This window comes from Protopterus annectens, chromosome 13.part0 (genome assembly GCF_019279795.1).
Source record: "Protopterus annectens isolate FY-2018-M chromosome 13.part0, PAN1.0, whole genome shotgun sequence".
Taxonomy (NCBI): domain Eukaryota; kingdom Metazoa; phylum Chordata; order Ceratodontiformes; family Protopteridae; genus Protopterus; species Protopterus annectens.
Genome location: NC_056747.1, coordinates 1,168,433,286 through 1,168,450,769, shown reverse-complemented (window position 1 = coordinate 1,168,450,769; position 17,484 = coordinate 1,168,433,286).

Sequence of the window (17,484 nt, the reverse complement as noted above, 5' to 3'; positions counted from 1 at the left end):
TGTACCCTATAGATGCCGGGGTCTATATTAGATGATCGAAGTTTTACTACTTCGAATCAGTAAACATCGAACACTACTGATCAAAGTAGTAAAACATTGAATCACCATTAAAACATTTTTTAAAACAAAATAAATAAAACAAAGGGGTATAGCCTGTAGGCAGGGGGGCAAGCCCCCTTGCACCCCCACGTGGGGGGGGGGCTGCACCCGCACACCCCCACTATTTAAATATACCAACTCCGAGATCGCACTTCAGTGAAATACAGTGCAGAAATGGAAGATTTCTGTTTCCTACACTGTAGCACGATCTCGTAGTTGGTATATTTAAGTAGCGGGGGGTGTGGGGGTGCAAAGGGGCTTGCCCCCCACCTACACCCTTTTGTTTTATTTTTTTTTGTTTTAAAAAATGTTTTACTACTTCGATCAGTAGTGTTCAATGTTTACTGATTCGAAGTAGTAAAACTTCGATCATCTAATATAGACCCTAGATGCAGACTGTAGATGGTCATGTGTTATTGCAGGCAGACATTTCTGCAGGCATCTATCTGCTTCATATATGGAAAGGAAAATAAGGTCATTATTTCCTTTTATCACGTTGATTTAATAATTCTAATAATGGGAGTGTAGGTAGAAATAAAGAACGGAAACAGCAAATGGAAAAAGATGAGGAGCTGCACACTATTTTGGGGTGGGTGGGTGTGGTGTTTGGTGGCCACACAGTAATGGAATAGGCAATATTTTAACCAAAGTACTAAAAAGCACTGTTTTTCTTGGTGACACACGATGAGTCAGATGACAGCTCACTCAAGGTGGGGGATGCAGTTTTCTTTGCTGAGTAATGTGCTGGGTGGTTATGTTGATGTAGGCGATAGTCAATAATTTATCAGATAAGTGGCTTCTAAAATCCAGAAAAAATAGTAATACTGGAATCAATAAATCTGCTAATTAGGGAGGTAAAGTGTAGGGTTCCTGATTCATGCTGGACTGAGGAGAATTAATAGAGTAGCACGTAAAACATCAGTGAATCACCAGGAAAATATTGCTTTAACAATCAGCTGTGCTGGCATTGAGATTTGAGACGATGACACACATGACATGAGTTCTACTAATGGACTTGGAACCTGAGGACTCAGTCAGGACAGGTGAGTTTGAGAAGCCGATAGTCTAGTTACATACCTTTGGTTGGGTTGGCCTTCCACAACAGGGGTGTTCTCTGTGCCCATCAAGAGAATGATCTAGCACCAAGGAGACCCCTGCTAAATATGTGGCATATGTGGTCAGACATGCAGCACAGCCAAGAAGTAGGTCATAGGAAGACGAATCTTAGTCCTTGGAGAACAATTACCTTCTGGTAGCTGAGTAGGTGATATTCAGTCTAGCCATTGACTTGGAAAGATGCAGTGTCCATAAAATAAATCCCCTTGGGGTGATTTTGGGTGCTATAATGTGATTTGAGGAAACAGAAGCTTCATCTGCCATCAGGATGAGATTAGGTAGTTACAAAAAGAAGGCACAAAGCTATAAACACCTAAGCAAAATCCCTACAGCACAAGACATATAATTTTCTTTGTAGACTTAACAAAATTAGAGGAATGCATCAGAAAGGAGACCCCAGACAACACCAGGAAAATAAGAGTTAAAAAGGCTTTACTGTAGATCAGTAAGCAATGACCAAATAATAGATTGATAAAGGTCAGCTTGCCCTATTAATGCAATAAGGGGGCCACAGAAGTATGTTTTATAGAGGAGAGAAGGATAATGCTTAAAATATGCACTGGAACCAGATGATCCAGAAGTAACAGACAGTATCTGAACTAAGAAAAATCACATAATAAGCTTGATAGTATTATTGAAGTAGTCATTGCTGCCACTCACCCTTGGAGGCAATCCACCTTACTCTTATCCAAGGAGATGTGTATCAGCGGGCCCACTAACAAGAACCAATGACCATACCAACACAGGGATGACTGACAGGTGTTGTGTCAGAAGTAAGATGACTGACTATGTTGTGCTGTAATAAGCAGTTCAAGACGAAGGTATACCTCTCAACAGTTCAGACTTTCGCAGAATGTCCAGACTTTTGACTCATTTTTGGTTTGTTCCTCATAATATTTGTGGTTTTCTGGCAAATTACTGGAATGATCTGATGAATGAAGTCATACATTTGAGTTTCAGACTATAAATCCTACAGAAAATGTATGTAAACACAAACCCTGGTACTCTAGCAAATTTCTAAGTTTATAAGAGCAATATTTAAAATCTGTTGCTATTTTTGGGCCTTTGTTCCTCCATTTTTGTCAGGCTGTGTCCAGATTTCTTGCACTAAGAAGTTGACAGGTATGGCTGCAGGTAATCATTCTTGTTCTTGCTTTAAAAGGAGTGACATGCCAAACTGAGTCAGAGTTCACTTCCAAGAGAAGATGACCAATTGTACGAGATTACAGTACGCACACTACTAGAGGGATGACCAGACATATTATTCACCATGGGGTGACAGATGGCAAAGACTACCCATAACTGTTGGAAAACGTATGTAGCAATGTTGTGGCATTCTAAACCAAAGATTCTCCAAAAAGACCTACCAAGGTCACTGTTGCATGCCCAGTGTGCCTTTAGGGATATTGCTAGAGTGCTCAAAAAAGGCCATGCCTGAAGTTATACCTCCTAGATTTTGTAGCATGTTACAGTAATGGAAAAATCTACTTTCAAGTCATTTTACTTACAGCATCATCAATACAGCATTTCGGTTTTGCTTTAACAACTGCCTTGTTATTTATTTCCTGCGTCCACAGTGGTGCAGCGGGTAGCGTTGCCACCTCACAGCAAGAGGTTCTCTGGTTCGATCCTCGGCTGGGGTGCCTTCTGTGCGGAGTCTGCATGTCCTCCCTGTGGTCACGTGGGTTTCCTCCGGGTGCTCCAGTTTCCTCCCACATCCCAAAGACATGCTGTAGGTGGATCGGACACTCTAAATTGGCCCTAGGTGTGTGTTTGTGCATGTGTGTGCCTTCTGTGGAAGGTTGGGTGCCGGGCTGGTAAATAGACACTGTAAAACTCCACTGCCACTCATGAGCAGACAGGTGATCTGCTGTGGCGACCCCTAACCGGGAAAAGCCAAAAGAAGAAGAAGCTCTGCATACTGTACTGATCAAACTTTTCAGTGTAGGAAATTCAACACATGCGTGAAATAATAAAGCTAGGTTATACACTAACTCTCCTATACTACAACTGCAGAGAATGGTAGTGAAAATTCTAGCCAGTTAGAATCAGTGTCATTGCACAAGTAGCAACTGTGCTGGCACTGATTTCCTGTCGAGAAACAATCGGGCATTTGCAGATTAGGAATAGAAACCAACAAGACTAAACCTGCCCAACTTACACTGAGCCAAGCACAGGAAAACCAAAAAGCAGAGAAGCTCCATAGTTAAGGCTTTTGCCTCATGCTTTTGGGGTTCAGTCCTGATCTCCAGTCATTTTGAGGACTTCATTTTCTGAGTCTGATTTCTTCTCACCTTCAAAAAACTTGCTGATCGACTGACATCAATACATTGCTCATATACATTGTATTTATCCTCACCCTTGTAGCTCGTCAGATTGAGAACAAGCCATTCACTTACCTGGTAAGCAAGTAAATAAAAGCTTAACTTTTTAATTCCTTAAGTTAATGAAATTCAGCATTATCTAGAGTGTTTCCAGTTAAAATACAATTCACTCATTTCACTGAGTTGTGTGTGTCAGCATATCCCACAGTGCAAATGTACATCATTACGATAAGCAGTACATTATAAATAATAAAATACACCCAGTTTTTTTTTGGGGGGGGGTGTTGCTCATCATGCACTTTACTTCATATAAAGAAATTCTGTACCTGATCAAAAAAAAAAAAAAACTCAGCAACCACTTTAGCTCAATGAACATAACTGTTTTACAGTTGCACTGATCACAGAGAGAATATACTTGTTTCAACAAGACAAACCATGTTCCCTTTGAAGAATATTCATTAACAAACCACAGATGTACCTCCAGGCATAGTTACTTTTATACTATTAAACTCTGCTTGACTTCCTCATCAAGACTCAAAGCACACAAATTCAAACAGTCTAAAATACAAAAATGTATTTTTCCTTTATCACTTTCAGTTGAATCTTTGCAAAATTAAAACTGGTTCCAATTTTTGTTGGACCAAAAATACCATTTTAAAGGTAGCCCACAGTTATGTTTTACACTGGAAATACTTTAAATTGCTAACAACTTGTTGGCTTGATGGTGTTTTGAAAATTCGCCAGACTGTTGCCCTCAATGAATAAAGCAAAATGCATGAACGCACACCAAGCAGGAGTGACCAGCTCTTGTCACACTGTGGTTAGAAAATTACATATATATATATATATATATATATATATATATATGTGTGTGTGTGTGTGTGTGTGTGTGTGTGTGTGTGTGTGTGTGTGTGTGTGTGTGTGTGTGTGTGTGTGTGTGTTTTTTTTTTTTTTTTTTGCATGTACTGCACTAACATCATGCCACAGCTTCAGTCCTGTGGGTACTAAGGTTAAAATGTAGTAACCAGGGCAGCGTAAAACCATAAGCTTCTATACCCCTCATAATGCCGTCCCCACTACCTCCATTAAGAGCAGTATTGGGGATCACCCTGGGTGGTAGTAAAGAGATTGGGAGTGATGAAGTAGGTAGAAGTGAATGGAATCTTGAACTATTGCTGGTTAACTGCAGAGAAAACAGATAAAAAGACAACTGCAGTATGACCCCAAATCTAATTGATCCAGAACAATACAGAAATGCAACTACTCAACAGATGCATGCTATTATTACTCAAAATACTAATGTTATAGTCAGAGAACTATGTTAAAATTCTACACAGCCAAAGATATAAACTCTGGTGATGAGTCAGTTAAACCTAATGTGACATATTAACAGTTCTAAATTTCTCTGTGAGTCAGAAGAATGAAAATGTTATGTTCCAGCCTGTTCCAAATTTCTCTCTGAGTTAGAAGAATTAAAATATTATGTTCCAGCCTGCATAGTATTGTTAATTTTGGCCAGTGTCTTGCTGAAGTACTTCTTTTTGAGACACAACTGATCTCTACTGTAAGTGAACAGGGCAGTTTGTGATTCAAGATATTTTTTAGTTTACAGCATGAAGTTATTTAAGAAACAAGTACCCTAAAAGGAGCTGTCATGTCTGTCTCAAGTTTTTTAGCTTATGCACTCAATTCTTTATTCCCCTTTCAGCGAGCCATAGTACCTTATGAAGCAGGGACAGACTGCATCTAGCCACAGAGCTGACATGATGAAAAAAAAACGAGAAATCTTTTTGTTTTTTGAAAATCAGTTTTATTTACAAACATGCCTCTCAACTGTACAGATTTTTCTATCATATTTCCATCTGTTCCTCATAAAATTTTTGATTTTCTGGATTTTTGTGGCAAATCAGTGAGGACTGAATTCAATAAATAATGATAGTCATTTGAGTTTTAGATTTCACATCCTTCAGAAAATATAAAGTTTCTAGGAGCAATATTTAAAATCTGCCCCTATTTTTGAGCTTTGTCACCCATTATGTTTGTCATTGTTTATATTTTTTTGGGCTAAGAGGTTGAGAACTATGTTTACAAACCATTGAAACATAGTTAACTAGTGACACTAAAATATCAAGCACATAGTTATTAGAAACCATTAATTTCCAGAGCTCTCACACTGTAAAAAAGACCAATAAATCTTTAAATAGAAGCATACTGTACAATTCTTGCTTTGTGATTCTTATCAACACATTTAAAACAGAAATGCAGAGCAAAATGCATTATGGATAAAATTAAATAGTTGGTGTCTATTTATTCCAAGGACTCATGAAAAGTGGTCAGCTGTTTTCAGAAGCACCTTTTCTTGAAATACAAGCTCCCTGTCTTTATTAGGTTCATTACTGTTAGTCTATCTTAATTACTATTCTGTAATATGTTCTGCCTCACAGAATTTCAGGTTTTTACACATTTATATTGTGCTATTTATGAGACGAATCAAAGTGAAGTAGCCTCCATCATATGTATTTCATGAAACTTAATTGCTGTAATTTGCTGATGAGAGAAACGCACAGCATTTTTTTTTTTAGAGAAATGTGACATGTTTCAATTACAACTGCCAAATTTGCATAAAACAGGGACACTCATGCATTTCTTTCTAAAGAGCGTCAGGGGACTTCCGTAATTATGGTTTGCTTTTCATTCTAGCATCCAGTTTGTTCACTGATTGAACCTGCAGGGTATGTATCATATTTAAACGTATTCAGCAAAGTAGCATGCACAGGGGAACTGGTTTAAAGGGTTTCATTTATATTATTTAAGTATGTTAAATATGCCATTTTCAATTAAAACAGAATTGACAAAAAAGGAAATAGAATTCCATTTTCATGAGATGATTTTTAAGTGTCATTTTTTTCAAATTTTCACAGGGAATATATGAAAAAAGTGTACTTAATGTGGGACACTGTTAGTCTCATACCAGTACTAAATGATGTGGCTGAGCTCCTTGCTTATTCATGGCCATATGTTTAGCAAGAACCTCTGAGCCTGTGAACCATGATTCAAATATATATATATATATATATATGGGTCTACTTTAAAACACCGACACGCAAAACACCGACGACGAGAACACCGAGACAAAAAGATCGATACCTGAGATGACCGACAGTTTAAAAGCATGAAACTTCACATGCCCGACAAACCACAATCCCAACAATCAACAAAACAAAACAAATACCTTTTCCGAAAAACATACACACAACACAAACACAACAAAAACCTTACAAATCTACACTAAACCTTACATACACAACTATCTATGCACTAACCTTAATCCAAACCCTAACACTAAGGTCCGTCACTATTGCACACTCACCTAACCCGCGCCCTAACCCTAACTCACTTAACCCACCCCTAATCCTAAAGTCTGTCACTATCGCACACTTACCTTACCCGCACCCTAACCCTAACTCATAAACAAAAAAGTGAAGCAGAAGCACCAAAATTGTAACTAGAATCCACCTTGTAGGTCCTTCAGAAAATGGAAAATATGAGGTTTGTTTAAAAAAAGGTTTTAATGCACAATCCACAAATATATATATATATATATATATATATATATATATATATATATATATGTTCATAGGTTCATAGGTAGGTATTAGGCTATTGGCCCTAGGGCCTATACAAGCCTAGCCAAATGGTACCCTGACTTTTGCCACCCAAGAAAATTATTTTCCTGTGCCCCTGTCAAGCAGAGCCACAGAAGTGATCCCCAGGGTGTACCTACAGTTACTTGTTAAATGAAATCGAGAGTCAGCTCAGAGGGGAAGAATGTAATATCTGCCAAACTGTTTCAATGTACTCATTACGAGGTAAAAAAAATATTAACTTGCACAACTTCACTTACTATTTTTTTTTAATTATGTCTTTATCTTTTTTTACAGAAGGAATGACAACATCATTCTAATTGGTTAGCATTATTTTGTAATTAGTTTATCCTAAAAAATGACATGGCTACATCACTAATGAATACAACTAAATAAAAACATAAATCAGGTGAACTAAAAGAAAATGTTATTGAGCAACTAAAGTGAAAAGATAAGCACTTTCTTCTACTAAAGTATTTTCAAAAGCTCTAGAAGATATATAATGCTTGAGCAACCTGTACAAAACAAGGTGCCCACCATAACCGAGAGCTGCTAACCTGAGGTTGCTCTTCATCTGAACTATTTTTTGCAAAGGTTTTACACCCCTGACCACACAGGCCTAAGGTTACCTGGCTGCTCCTCCTTAGGTTTGTTTACATTCCGTAAAATGCCAGCATTAAAAAAGTGTCAAGTGCCTCTGTCCATCCTTATAGATGTGTACTAATCCTAACCCTGTCCTTGGGCCATCCTCAACCTAGACAATACCTTACAAAAAATAAGTCTTGACAATATCACTAGTAAAAGTACGTCCGCTATATTATTAGGACTTTTTCTACTGATCAGAACAATAAAGTATTTGCTTACCTTTTTCAATCAGTTTAGGGTAGAGATTTTTATTTTTGAGATTTGTTAACTTTGGTGTTTATTTTTTTCAATGCTGTATACATCAAAGTTTATAAAAAAATCAAAATTAATGGATATTACTCATTTTAAATACCTATATATCTATATATTTGGATATATGTTGCTTGGTTGACCAAGCAAAATATCAAACCTAATCTTAGTTGAGGACAAATATATATATATGGTCTATATTACAACAGCAAAGAGACGTTTAATCGAATGCCTCTTTGCCGACAAATATAGAGTGAATGTACTAAGGTGCGAATGCTCAGAACAGCAATTTCTTTCCCTGGGAAAGAAATTGCTTGGCCTTCCCCGTGTGTTTGCCCCTTTCCCCACTGTAGTGCGATCTTGGAGTTGGTATATTTAGTTAGGGTGTGTGTGTGGGGCACAGCCTCCCATGTTGGGGTGTGTGTGTGTGGGGGGGGGGTGGAGCCCCCACATTGAAATGTTGGAAAGTGTGTGCATTTGTGTGTTAGTACTACTGATTTTTTTCCCAGGGAAAGAAATCGGTGTTCTGAGCGTCCGCGCTTTAGTGCGTTCGCTCTTTATGTGTCAGCGAAGAGGCGTTCAATTAAACGCCTCTTCACTGTTGTAATATAGACCCATATATATATATATATATATATATATATATATATATATATATATATATATATATATATATATATACACACATACATATATATATGTGTATACATATATATGGTAGCAGCTGATATTGTCAACTGATCATTTTACTGACAGGTTATGAGGATAATCCAACCCATTAAAATCAAATTGTGTTGCTGCATGCTGCAATTGACTTACATTCCACTGACTAGCACAATACGTGTGAATTCTTTTTAATTGTGACTGTGAAACCATGGAGTTAGTATATATAACTAAGAGGATGTGAGGGCAAAGCCACCCAGATAAAATATATTTTATATGACTTGGTACACTCAGCATGTTTTATGATCAGTTTCTGTGCATCATTTGTGGGATGTTTATGTAGCAGGATGTTATTATTCGAGCTGCAACTGTAGCAATTCAATTTAAGATTTGGCAGATCGCTGCATAGAAGGTCGTTGTGAAGCATTCTTTTTGGTCGAATAATATGCACAATATGTATGTGACTAACACGCCCAATACGCAGGCACACACACACACACACACACACACACACACATATATATATATATATTTATAGATATAGATATATATATATATATATATATATATATATATATATGCGTGTGTTGTAGTCAACCCATTGAAAAGAAACTTCATGGAAACCTGCCCATCGATGCACAGCTCAATATTGCCACCTCTGTCACTATCGACTCCTGTTATTACCTCTCCACAGTTACTAAAATTCCTTTCAAAGACCTCAGGTATCAGTATTATATGTTCAGACTGCTGCACTGCTACCCAGCTGGCATCTACCGGTTGTGCCCCATGATACCTTGTGCCTGAGGTGGATGCTCCCTTCACTATACACTAGATACACTTCTGAGTTTGGAGAACAGCTATGGTAGTTTGTCAGCACAAGGCAGACCAAGTGATAGAATGTGTCTATATTCACCCAGGTATTCCCCCAGGTAATAACTCAGGGACCCTAGAAGACATCCTCTACTGGCTATCTAATGCCTACTTCCAAGAGACCATTGTTCTAGGGGACCTCAATATAGATTGGTACACCTGCACTGCAGAGACCCCAACCACCCACGTAAAACTACATGGTTTTACACAAACTATAACCTCACCTACTAGGATCAGCAAGCTTAACAATAAAGAAAGTATCCTAGACTGGATACTAATTAATAGCCCTCACCACATGTACAAATCAGGTACTCTCCCTGAATATCTAAGTGATCATTTCTTAACATATACTATTAGGCATAAAGTTGAATGTCCACATCTACCCACCTATAAAACAGTAAGAAATAACAAAAACTTCAACCTTAATAAATTCTTAGAAGAACTTAAATTATGCAATTGGTAAATTCTAAAACAACTACCACTAGATGAGGCAGTAACACACTTTAATAACACATTCCTGGCCATCATTGACAACCATGCACCTGCGTGTGCTATTAGAATTAAAACAAAAATTGCCCCCTGGCACACTAAAGAAACCAAACTAAAGGTCATCCAAAGAAATAATGCCTGGAACACCAGGTGCTCCTCTAAAGCCCCACAAGATCAACTCAAATTTTGACAATATAGGAATCATAAAAAAAACTCCATATTACTAGACAGAAAAAAATATTTCTGCCATCTACAATAGAAACATCACAACAAGCCACAGAAGTTCTGGGCATGTATTAATAAACTCCTCCACCCAGGGCAATCTACAACTCCAACCCCCTCAGCCCCAACTCAAATATCGCCAGAGTCCATTGCCAACACCTTCAACAGTTTCTTTACAGAAACCACCCCGGCCCTTGCTAGCAAACTTACACCCACTTGTGTTAATGCTGAAACGTGTAAACCCAGTGACATTCTCTCCTTTAGTTTCCAAAAAGTTCTGACTTCACTCATTAGATCCCTAATTAAAAAACCTCAAACCAACCACCCTTTCAGCTGACCTCCTCCCTGCAGACTACCTGCAAAAAGTTGCTGATGTTATAGCATACCCTGTCTCTGTTTCGATAAACAGAACCATAACTGAAGCCTGTATCCCCTCTATCTGGAAAAGATCACATGTCATACCACTCCACAAAGGAAGCAGCTCCATTGAGCTGTCAAACTATAGACCAATAGCTATCCTTTCCCCTCTGGTTAAAATTATGATAAAGTGTATCTATAAACAACTCTTACACTACATTATTCAACATAATCTTCTGGCCAGCTCCCAGCATGGATTTAGATCCCAGTACAGTACCACCAAAACCCTCCTCTCCTTTTCTAATGTCATAAATTCCAACTGTAACAACAACAAACTATCTTCTGCCCTGTTTCTCGATCTTTCCAAGGCCTTCGACATGGTTAACTACCAGCTACTCTTACTTACGCTAAAGAAAATATCTCTAAACAACCATGCCATATAATGGTTTCAATCTTATCTTAGTGGAAGACAGCAGGCTGTCCTTTGGCAGGACAAACTCTCCACCCTTCTCCCCGTTACCCTTGGTGTCTCTCAAGGCTCCATATTAGGTCCCCTTCTTTTCCCTCTCTTTATCAATGACCTCCACACTCTAATCCCAAATGCAACCTGTATACAATATGCCAATGACTCCACCCTGATTTGCTCAGCCTCTGCCCCTACATATCTCCTTAGTTTAACCCAGAAAACCTTTAATACAGTGGAAAACTGGATCTCTAATCAACAGCTGATATTAAACCCTAATAAAACAAAGCTACTGCTCTTCTCCCCTACTCACAAATCCTCTCAACCTTCGTTTACTATAACATCTAACAATGAGACCATAATCTCACCAGATATGTATACCAAATTCCTGGCTGTTATAATGGACAACAACCTCAAATATGATATGCATGTAAACCAAACTATTAAAACTGTTAATAAAAAACTTGGCTCCCTATGCAAAAACAAACCTTTTTCACCCCTCTAGCTAGGACTGCCATTGCCCGCACCCATCTGCTTTCAACTCTACTCTATGCCTCGCCAATACTAACGCGAACAAAACTGATCTCAGCAAACTCTCTAGCTGCTACAATCAAATAGCCAGGTTTGCCACAGGAACTCTTTACAAGACACACCATTGTCAAAACCTAAACCTCTTAGGATGGCTAGAACTCTCCAGGGTAATTCAATATAATCAACTTACTGTAGCATTCAAGGTTATTAACCATCCAGAAAAAACTGCTCTCCCTTAAAAACATTATCCATCCCTACAAAAACGCTAGGCTACTCCGTTCCACTACAAAACTTTTGGTTCAATCTGTTAACGCTAACAACCTATCTGGAGAATCTTTGTTTGCAAATTCAGTAGGCAAAACCTGGAATTCGCTCTCATCTGACCTTCATAGGTTCATAGGTTCATAGGTTGGTACTAGGCTGTCAGCCCTAGGGCCTATACAAGCCTAGCCATAACAATTCCCTGGCTATTTCTTCCCACACTATTTACTTCCCTGGACCCATGTCTAGCAGGGCGACTGACGTGATCCCCAGGATGAATTTAATTTCTCCCATCCAATCGTCAAGGTTCTTTTTGAAGAGGGCCAAAGAGGCACTCTGCTTGACATGTATGGGCAATCTATTCCAGAGTCTGGGGAGTCTCTGGGTCAGGAACCTATCCCTCTAGCATGTTTTGTTTATTGTGATGACAAGGTTTAGATCCCTGGAGCGTGTGGCTTTGAGGGATTGGGATTTCTTTAAGTGTAGCATGTCCAACAGCTCTGGGTTTGACATGGCCTTGTATGTTAAGCAGAGATCGCCTCTGAGTAGACGATATGCGACAGAGTATAGCTGGAGTTTTTTAAGGCAGTCAGCATAAGGCATAGGCCTGTGATTCTTTTAGTGAGGTATTTCTGCGGCCTTTCCAGTTTTTGCAGATGTCTTGAGAGGTACATACCAAACAGGGTGTTGTATTCTATAATGGGTATAATGAGGGATGAGTACAGTGGGACAATGACCTCCTTTTTTCTGGATGAAAAGCCTTTAGTGATGAGGTGTGCCACATAGAAGGATTTCCTGACTGTTGTGGCGATGTGGTTATCGAAAATGAGACCACTGTCCACCTGTGTCCCTAAGTCTTTTATCACACTTTCAGTGTTTAGTGTACTGCCACCTATATGGTAATTCATGGATACATGTTTTTTCCAAAGGGGATAACTATACATTTCTTGACATTAAGCTTGAGCCCATGGCTCTGGCACCAAGCATCTGTTTCTGTAAGGCCCTTTTGTAGAGTATCCACATCATTTGGGGATTCAATAATGGCTCCCAGTTTGCAGTCATCTGCGAACTTTGTTAGCCTGAGTCCCTTAGTGTTGGCCTCTACTTCAGGGAAGTAGATGCCAAACAAGAGTGGTCCCAGGACTGAACCCTGAGGTACTCCACTTGTCACTTGTCTGAAGCTGGATTTGGAGTCGGCTACTTTTACAGTGTGGGTTCCATCAGTAAGCCAGTTAGCAACCTATTGGGTGATGTAGGGATTAATGCCCAGCTTAGTAAGTTTATCTATGATTCCAGAGTGGGGGATGGTGTCAAAGGCCTTGGCGAGGTCTAGATAGGCTGTGTGGACCACCTTACCCTTGTCCATGGCTCTGGAGACTGATTCGAAGAAGTCAATCAGGTTCAGGAGACAAGATCGGCCGTTCACGAACCCAAACTGGGTGGGGTCCAGTGTTTGAAGGTTGCCAATGTCTTTGTTAATAAGTTCCATGATAATATGCTCCATGGCCTTGCAGATAAGGCTTGTCAGACTAATGGGGCAGTAGTTTCCAGGATCCAAGGTGGATCCCCCCTTGTGGAGTGGGATAACTGTAGCTCTGCGCCACTCAGTGGGCATGAAACCTGAGGTGAGGCTATGATTAAACATGACACTTAAGTGAGGTGCCAGTTCATACTGTAGTTCATGTAGTATACAGCCTGGGATGTCATCTGGTCCCATGGATGCTGTATTCTTAGCTTTGGAGAGTGCGTTTTTTACCTGTGTGGCCATTATTACCAGAATTTGGCAAACTTCCGGTATTGAGATGGGCCATTTAGGGGGTGAGAGGGGGGTGAAGTTGGCACTGAATCGATCTGCCAGGATATTGGCAATATCCTTAGGATCAGTATATTTAATGCCATTCTGTTTTAGCTCAGAGCAGATCTGAGCATTGCCATTTAGATTCTTGACATAGTTATAGAATGCCTTGTGGTTGTCTTTGGAATCTTTGGCAATTTTATTTTCATAACTAGCTTTGGAGGATTTTATGAGGGATCTCAGTTTCTTACTGAGGCTGTTAAGGGAGTTTTTTGCATCCTGGGAATTTTCTCTTTTCTGCAACAGTTTCTTCCTTTTGTTGTAAGGTTTGTTTATGGCAGGGGACCACCAGATTGGCTTCCCTTTTTTTGGATAAGACCTTACTCTAAACCCCTCCCTTAATCAGTTCAAAAAAAGTCTAACCCAGTATTTTAAAACTCACTGGTTATGTCCTTGCTCTAACCCTTACTAAAGCCTCATCTACTTCCATATCCCTGCAATTTTTTATTCACAGCGACTTACCTTTTACACTAAAAGGTTTGAAAAGAGAAACTGTAACATCTCTGCAGATACTCTGTATATAGCTGCACCTATAAGTTTGATAAGAGAAACTGTAACATATTTATATATATTTCTGAATATAAACTGTATTCTTCATAGGCTTGAAATGTGAGACTGTAAGTTGTATGTTAATACAATATGTTTGTGAATGTATTGTAAAGTTTGATCATATGGTGTCGCCATATGACATTCGAACTTTTAAAAGTTTGATTATATAATATAGACACATGCACACAGTCTGTCTCAATTTAGATAAGGCTTTTGGCACTATACCTCAGTCTGGCATCATTGCCAAGCTGGAAAAACTCAATTTATGTAATCCAGTGGATTGCCAAAAGGCTCACTAATAGACATCAGTCTGTTAAAGCTAATGGCATGTTGTCCTCCAACAGTTTTTTTACCTGAGGTATACCCCAGAGCACTGTTTTGGGATCATTTCTATTTAGAATGTACTTATCTGGTGACTGACTAAGGTTATGTATGGCTGCAGGCTGGCAGCCATCAGTAACTCTCATGAGGTCACTGAAATCCTCCAAGTGGCCCTAACTCAGACAAACTCACAGTGACATAATCATGGTGGTCTAAGGCTGAATTCCAAAAAATGCACCATTATACACAACTACCATATAAATGACACTTCCTTAAACAGACATTGTCATTAGACATTGCCATTGACTACCATACATACTCTGTCATTAGAGAAACCTTCTATATCACCCATCTGATTACTAGGGGCATCTTCTCTTAGTAAGAAATTATTTCCCCTGCACTGATTTCTCATCAGGTCCATACTAGAATATGATGCACCCTTCAGTATGTACTTATCTGAATACCTAAATCAACTTAAAAAAACATTTATTAAAAAAAAATTGAACTCCCCCTCCACTTTTTTTTTTTTTGAAGACTAGGAATATTTTTTTTTTCAAATTATATTTTTTAGCTTTCGGGAGTGTCAGAGAAGTATGTAAGAGTGGTACAGGATATGTACGAGGGTAGTGTGACAGCGGTGAGGTCTGTGGTGGGAGTGATGGATGCGTTTAAGGTGGAGGTGGGATTACATCAAGTTTCAGCTCTGAGCCCTTTCTTATTTGTAATGGTGATGGACAAGTTGACAGACGAGATCAGACAGGAGTCCCCATGGACTATAATGTTTGCAGATGACATTATGATCTGTAGTGAGAGTAGGGAACAGGTGGAGGAGACCCTGGAGAGGTGGAGATATGCTCTAGAGAGGAGAGGAATGAAGGTCAGCAGGACTAAGACAGAATATATGTGTGTGAATGAGAGGGAGGATAGAGGAATGGTAAGGATGCAGGGAGTAGAGGTGGTGAAGGTGGATGAGTTTAAATACTTGGGATCAACAGTTCAGAGTAATGGTGAGTGTGGAAGAGAGGTGAAGAAGAGAGTACAGGCAGGATGGAGTGGGTGGAGAAGAGTGTCAGGAGTGATTTGTGACAGACGAGTACCAGTAAGAGTGAAAGGGAAGGTCTACAATAGGGTGGTGAGACCAGCTATGTTATATGGGTTGGAGACAGTGGCATTGACAAAAAGGCAGGAGTCAGAGCTTGATGTGGCAGAGTTAAAGATGTTAAGATTTGCACTGGGTGTGACGAGGATGGACAGGATTAGGAATAAGTATATTAGAGAGTCAGCCCAGGTTGGAAGGTTTGGAGACAAAGCCAGAGAGACAAGATTACGTCGGTCTGGACATGTGCTGAGGAGGGATGCAGAGTATATTGGGAAAAAGATGCTAAGGATGAAGCTGCCAGGTAACAGGAGGAAGGCCTAAGATAAGGTTTATGGATGTGGTGAGAGAGGACATGCAGGTGGTTGGTGTGACAGAGCAAGATGCAGAGGACAGGAAGAAATGGAAACAGATGATCAGCTGTGGCCCCCCTGATGGGAGCAGCCGAAAGAAGAAGAAGAAGATATTTTTTAGCTTTCTTGAAGGAGCTCTACAGCCATTTACTATCGAGTACCAATAACGTCAGTGATACTGATAGCTGGAAATTAAGTATCTACATAGAAGCAACTGTGATGGCTATAAACTAATATAGTGTACAGTAATATTCCTATATTATAAAATTGGCAAATAATAGTATTTCCAATTTCTATAATGATTTTCACTGCTTGAGCCTCAATTTAGACCTGCTGAATCTAGTTCTGTCTGTATAACTTGAGCACTAAACCAGGACATCTTTTGCTGGAGAGGGTTCCCCTGCACCCTAGTGGCAGGAGTGTGCAGCTAGAACTAATCTGACTGAAGGTTGCTGGAACAGGGCTCAGTTTTGAGTTTTTTTATTGGTTAATTTGTTTAAATCGGTTTGCTCATATTTGCTACATAAGCAAATCTAAGCCATCTGCTGATCTCTGCAAAACTTTAGAATTTTTCACTGTATGTTGCACTTTTAAACTGCATTTTTACCATAGCACTGCATATTTGAGATGTCTTTTTTTGTTCTGAATTGTTGCACTTTGTTTGCTGTAGAATAGATGAAATTCAGACCTGCTAAATCCAGTTCTGTTTGTATAACTTGAGCACTAAACCAGGCCATCTTTTGTTGGAGAGGGTTCCCCTGCACCCTAGTGGCAGATGTGTACAGTTAGAACTCATCTGATTGAAGGTTGCTAGAACAGGGCTCAGGTTTGAGCTTTTTATTGGTTAATTTGTTTAGATCAGTTTGTGCTTATTTGCTACATAGCACCACATATGTGTATTGTGCACTGCTGTGCAGTGGTGGGCACAGTTGGTGGTTATAGACGCAAACACATTTGCCTGCAAATTTTCAGTTAAAACTCTGCTGGTGCTTGATCAGTGAGTTCTCATGATTGACCCTGACTGACAGGTGATACATTCAGTGTAGCTCCTGAGGTACCAACACAGATCCTACCACTAGCCATTTATATTTTTTGTCCACTTCTCCTGTCCTCTACTTTACCTGTTCCTTCCTGTCCTCTCCCTGTTTTCTGACCACACCAACTTACTTAGTATTATGATAAACAACACTAACAGTCAGTGAACGTGATAAATGTTCACTGAGTCTTATTTATTTAATTTATTTTATTCCGTTTATCACATTTACCATGCATTAGTGTTGTTTATCACTACAGTTTTTCTGAGGGTGTTTTGATACCTATCATTATACATGGACAATTTCCCACAATTCTCCAGCCAGCCTGGTCGACATGGGCATC